At 44.7% G+C, this 6000-nt stretch overlaps 1 long non-coding RNA gene across 2 annotated transcripts in view; it reads right to left on the bottom strand.

Moving 5' to 3' along the window:
• Positions 1-2241: 2241 nt before the first annotated feature.
• LOC102550206 (uncharacterized) overlaps positions 2242-6000 on the bottom strand; it is a 41523-nt gene continuing 37764 nt past the window's right edge. For both annotated transcript variants that reach the window (XR_005497288.2, XR_005497287.2), the window contains exon 3: positions 2242-2508. This is a non-coding gene — a long non-coding RNA (uncharacterized LOC102550206). The remainder of the gene's footprint in view (positions 2509-6000) is intronic.

Here is a 6000-nt window from a genome sequence, read left to right as displayed (position 1 = left end):
AACAATGACTTTAGGGCATAAAATATAGTCCTGTGTAGCTGAGGTCCTTAAGCCTGCAGATGCTGGAGCCAGTCTACCGACCCAGGTTCACACTCTGGGTGGACACTCCTTGGCTGTTCATTCCTAGATCTTTGTGTCCCATTTCCTTGGTGTGAGATAGAGATGGTGGCTGCTTACACAGAGCCTGCTCCCTGCATGTCCCTAACCAGTTAAAAGAGCCTCAATCTGATAAGGTCTTTGTCCCTCCTCTTCATCTCCCGAGTGAGACATTATCTTTCTTTCCTAATCCCTGGTTCTTTTTCTATTTTTCATTATTTTCTACCTTTTATCAGTTTTCAGTATCCCTTCTCAGGGCCAGGCTGCGATATCCTGGCATATTCTCTCTCTCCTCTTTCCCACAGGTTCTTATAAAGAAACTGTTGCTTCTATGTCCAACTCCTTGAACCCCAACAAGCTTGGTTGCTTTTGCATTTGAACTACTGGAGTGACTGCTAGGTTAGCCCCACTGTGCACGTCTGGGAATGACTTCAGCAAGAAAAGGAACCAAGATGGTTCCTTTCTCACGGAGTTGGTAATTTGATCTCCTTCTCAGAACTAAGAGATAAAGGGATGTGGTTTTTGCTTACTGGCCTTAAGGTACATTATACATCCATTTTCACAGATGCAGAAAAAGTAGAAGCCACAGGCAGACAAGACAACTTTGTAAGGAGAGTCTCCCAGCATGTCTTAAACCCCAGACAAACAAGCTACCAAGGTGTGAAGCCTTCCAGGAACCCCCTGAGACATATCAAAGAGGTCTATAATCATAAATCAGCCAGGAGATCAAGTGTGAATGAAGACACGTTGAACACTTCAGTTCACAACAGTGCATTCATGTTGCAATCTCTTTCGAGCTGCAGAGACCTATGAGAGAGTCCGGCCACATATTACAATTCTTCCTGACAAAAATGAATGCTGAGAGAAGCTAAGTGACTTTAAAATCACACGGCTAGTGTGTGGGTGAAAGTGGTGAACAGGATAAACTTTCTTGTTTTCGTTTTCTATGAAGCTGCCCACAGCTCGCTCTGGTGAGCTGCTTCTGCAGGCTTCCTGGGAACCGGGAGTACCTACCAGCAGCCTCTGACTGCATAGGAACATTAGCCTTAGTTTCCTGTGCTGTGGCTTGCAGAATAATCTCCATGGCTGTTCTCTGAAGTCGGAGAGAATGCAATTTTGCCCTGAAGTCTCACCTCAGCCTTTCTCTCATACCTTTATTTCCACCTCTTCGTAGTTATGTGGAAGGGGAATGCAAGGCCCCTTTGGAAACCACTATGTGGTTCTGCGCATGCTCTGTGCCAAGTGCTGTTCCTTGCCTGGAACGAGAGGGTTGCTAAGGTATGAGCTAAATGGAAAAGTGGAAACTCTGTGGCAAACAGCATGTTTGCGAGCAATTTCTAAAGCAGAAGGTGAGGAGAAGGCAAACAGGTCCAATGGCCTGGCTGGCATTGCTGCATTTTAACCTGTTGCTCTGCAGTGCACCCCGTAGTAAGGCTCTGAACATTCGCCCTCCAGGTCCACATTTCCTGAAGTGTAAACGTGGGGTTTCATAGTTCCTGTAGCAACTCTCTTGGCAACAAGGAAGATAGTCTAAAGAGCGGCCGGAGCCCCGCCCTTTGCCTCTGAGACCAGGGAAACAATGGACCCCAGGAAACTGGAATTTCCCCAGGAATCTCATGCTAGGAAAGGAAAAGGCTGGAGGCCCTCAGAGGGGGAGCTTGTCTCCTGGAAAATAACTTCATACAGTTCTGACAACTTGTCAGAAATTGTGCAGTAAAGAGCGAAGCTTAAGCAGGAATGATGGGCAGAACCCTGCCCCGATGGGGAGCTTCTCATTATCTATCTATCTATCTATCTATCTATCTATCTATCTATCTATCTATCTATCTATCTATCTATCTATCTACCTACCTACCTACCTACCTACCTACCTATCTATCTATCTATCTATCTATCTATCTATCCATCCATCTATCCATCTATGGATCTCTCTCTCCTCCCTCTCCCCCTCCCTCCCCCTCCCTCCCCCTCTCCCTCCCTCTACCCCTCCCTCCCTCCTCCCTCTCCCTCCCTCTCCTCCTCCCCCTCCCTCTCCCTGCCTCTGTTTAAACCTAAGCCTCATGTCAGAACCCCAGATGGGGGGCAGGTGCACTCCTGAGCTGCAGCTGGCCTGACACATCAGGTAAGGTAAACAAAAGTCAGATGTGTAAATTCATCCACCATCAGCAGTGGCGATCCTGTTGATTTTATTTCACCATTTCTGAATCACAGCGCTACATCTTTTGCCTTTCTGAAGTCCACGTGCTTGCCATGGGGCAGGGGAGAGGTCCACTCTTAGTCCACAGCTCAGATGGACCAGCAGGCAGAGATGGATGAGTCAGAAACTCACCATACCCCTGTAGTTACATGGTTCCACCATGTAAATCACATGGTTCCGCGAAGTCATGGCGACTTTTATCCAGCTTAGTGCCACTGAAAAGAGAGATGAGGCGTTTTAGAGTCTCTGGGGGTCTAAATCAAGTTTTTCTTCATGTTTTAAGCTCTAAACAAATTGTTTTTCAAGGAGCTAAGAGCTACAGGCATCTACCACACAGGTTATACAGGTCAAAGTTCAACACAATTCAGTATGTTTCTCCTAAGAGAAGCAGTTTATGGTCTGTATGAACAATAGTGATCCCAAACGCAGCTTCCACTGGGCTGAATGTGGGATTCCTCTGGCAGAGCAGAGTGGAGCTTTGAGGTCCAGGAACTGCCAAAGGCAATGACGCAAATTCAAAGAGAGGAAGCTATTGTCTAACAAGAATACATCCTCCTGGCTTGCAGAGACACCCTCCTCCCACTTTTATATTCTTAGAGCTTGGCTCACAAGAGCCTCAGAAACGGCATTGATGCTGACAGATACCCTACAGCTTCAGATAAAAGTAGCATTTCAGAATCAAAGTTCTGATACGGAGGCAGATACTCATAGACAACTGCGGGTCTGGTGAAGAAAGTCAGAAGCTATGTTTATTTTTCGGAATGAGAACTGGTGCAGCAGAAGCTACGGGGGGGGGGGGGTGTTCTTGATCTTTCTTTACCATTAATGGTCAGAGTCATCAGCTCCTGATGACTTCCTATGAGAGTCAGTCCAGCACATATATTCCACATGAAGAACAAGCCAGCTACTTAATTCCAGGATGATTAAGTGTGTGTGTGTGTGTGTGTGTGTGTGTGTGTGTGTGTTCACGCGCATGCACACATGTGCGTACGCTGGTTATTTTGTATTGTCATGTACTTGCTTGGAAACCATAACTAGGTCAACAGCAATTAAGCTGCATTTAAAAAAAATAATTTGCTGCTTGAATTATTCAATGCCCGTCAGTTTTTCACTGTGAACGTCTGTAAGGATCTGTGTGAGCTGTCCCTGATGTTGATAAGGTAGTGACATATCGTCAAACCTAGCATCTTCAAACACTCCGGGGGGGGGGGGGGCACACTCTGCTAGTCTCTTAAAGAAAAAGGGAACATTTCCAGTTCAAACTGCTTACTGCCCTCCTGGTGAGATCATCTTTAAATCTGTACTTATCCCAGTCGCCCAAACTTACTTAATGGAAGTTCAGACTTTTTGACAGCGTTATTTGTTTTTCTGAAAGTGTACTTTTCAGAATAGATCTCTCTCTCTCTCTCTCTCTCTCTCTCTCTCTCTCTCTCGTGTGTATGTCTCATTTTTAGTATCACAAGGTAATTAAAAAGTTTGAAAAAACTAAAAACAATAAAAATGTTTTTCTTTTTTCTTTTCCTTTTTGCTTGTTTTAATAGGAAGAACATAGAAACCACGTTCTACAGAAGTGAGCTAAGGTTATTCATGCCAAACTTTCTGAACTTATTGTTAAGCAAATATCTCGGGAATGAATTATAAATGCAGTTGTCGCTATAGCAGGATATGAGGTTTGACAAACAAACAAAATCCCCAAATAAAATAACAGACATTCTCCTGTTACTAGTTTGAAGTGACCATCTAATTTGGAAGAGAAACATACATTAAAAATATACTCTTCAAACTCACAAGGCAACAAGCCTCTGGGCTAGAGGTTGTCTTAGCAGTAAACAAGTTATGATCTTACTTATTGTTCTTATCTTCCGGGCACTCTTGTCTCTGCTTGGATTCCTACATCCAAAGCCTTCCACCACTAAAGAGTGTGTGGTGGAGGAGGGGCTGTTGCAATGGAGAGAAAGTGGAGCTCCTGGGCATGTGTTCTTGGTGGATGATTGGTTCATATACACAAGTCACAGTCCTCTCCCTCTCTACTCCCTCTAACCTGCAAGATTCACTTCATTACTCTCAGTGCTTCACAACGTACAGAGTTTTAAAATGGTGCAAAGGCAAACAAAATTCAGAGGCAACCCACAAAGAATGTTCCACAGCAATCATCTTTTCCCACTTGGAAGTTATTTTGTAATTTTTCCTGATAGTTAGCTGACTACAGATGGGAACTCAATAGGAGGTATTGTTCATATAAAAAAATGTGGGGGCTGGGGATTTAACTCAGTGCTAGAGCGCTTACCTAGGAAGCGCAAGGCCCTGGGTTCGGTCCCCAGCTCCGAAAAAAAAAGAACCAAAAAAAAAAAAAAAAGTGTGTGTGTGTGTGTGTGTGTGTGTGTGTGTGTGTGTGTGTGCGTGTGTGTGTGTATACCTTTGTATCACTTTCCAGGGATATTTGTAGCACTAATTACCAAGATCAAATCTGAATTACCTGACAAAAATGTTCTGTAGAACTGATTATGTCTGAGACAAGAATGCAGAGAACTTGAAACATTTGTATGCACATGCTCCAGACCAGTACCGTGGGGAAGGAGGAGTCAGATGGAGGACCGAATATCTCTCCGCGGCGTCCTAAGTGACAGTGATTTTTCTACATGGAGGAAACCACTGGGCCCACTTTAGGGAATGCTCTGTATTTTCTACCTGGAGCGCTTCTCTCTGCGTCCCTGACTTAGGTTCTTACGGATCATGTCAAACATCACCTGAACACAGGAGATAAACTAAGCTCTTCCTGTTTGTGACCTTGCGCTATCAGCCTGCCTAGCCAGCCACCAGCCTTCCAAATACACATGCCAGGCCAGATACTGGGCCGAGATGCTGGAAATGAGTAGAAAGCTTCTAAATCCTGTCAAATGATGTCTTTCCAGGTTGTTTCTAACTCCCGGTCTGCTCTATGAACTTTTCCTAAGAGATACATCAAGTGCCTACTCACCTGGGCTTTGGTATCAACAAGGGAGCAAAATAAGGGTCCCACTAAAGCCTAACTTCATGAATGAATGCCTTACTGGGCTTACTTACAAAGCATAAGTGAGGGGTTATTTATGATATTGTGGGTGATGGCCCAAAAGACAGATCACCAGAAGTCCTCAGTCTAGCACACATGACTGCCTTCCTTCCCAGCAGCACAGATGAGGTCCCCTCTCTTCGGTACATTGTATACTCTGTCAGGTTCTCAGATGAAAACATGCAGCTTGGGCAGAGTCATATACAGAAAGACCTAGAATCTCAGGTGAGGGTATGAAAGAGTAAAAAATGCAGCCAAAAAGTCAGAAGTTGAAAAATGCTATCTCACCCCTAAGGAGCCCTAAATACCTCAAATTCCAGCTCTCTGCCTGTAAGTAGGAGGTCACATTTCTGGACCAGGGTCCAGATAAAAGGGCTTAAGATAAGGCCATTAGATAGGTGATCCTGACCTAATAAAGATAAGAGGAAGCTTCTCCCAGGAACTAGCTGACCATAAAGTTAGATTACAATCTTAAAAGCAATCTTGAGAGACAGGAAGCTTCTCCTTGTGATTTCTCACTGGTATTCTCCACATTTTCCAATGACACCATCCCTGCCCCCTTGGGTTGTAGCTTCTTCCTTTAAATACCCTTTTCCCAGCTACTGGGGGTCGAACTCCTGTGCCCCTGCATGGGATATGAGTCTTGACCCCAGTGCAC

Source organism: Rattus norvegicus, chromosome 1 (genome assembly GCF_036323735.1).
Source record: "Rattus norvegicus strain BN/NHsdMcwi chromosome 1, GRCr8, whole genome shotgun sequence".
Classification (NCBI taxonomy): Eukaryota; Metazoa; Chordata; class Mammalia; order Rodentia; family Muridae; genus Rattus; species Rattus norvegicus.
The sequence above is the reverse complement of the archived record's forward strand: the minus strand, read 5'-3'. Positions and strand labels throughout refer to the sequence as shown.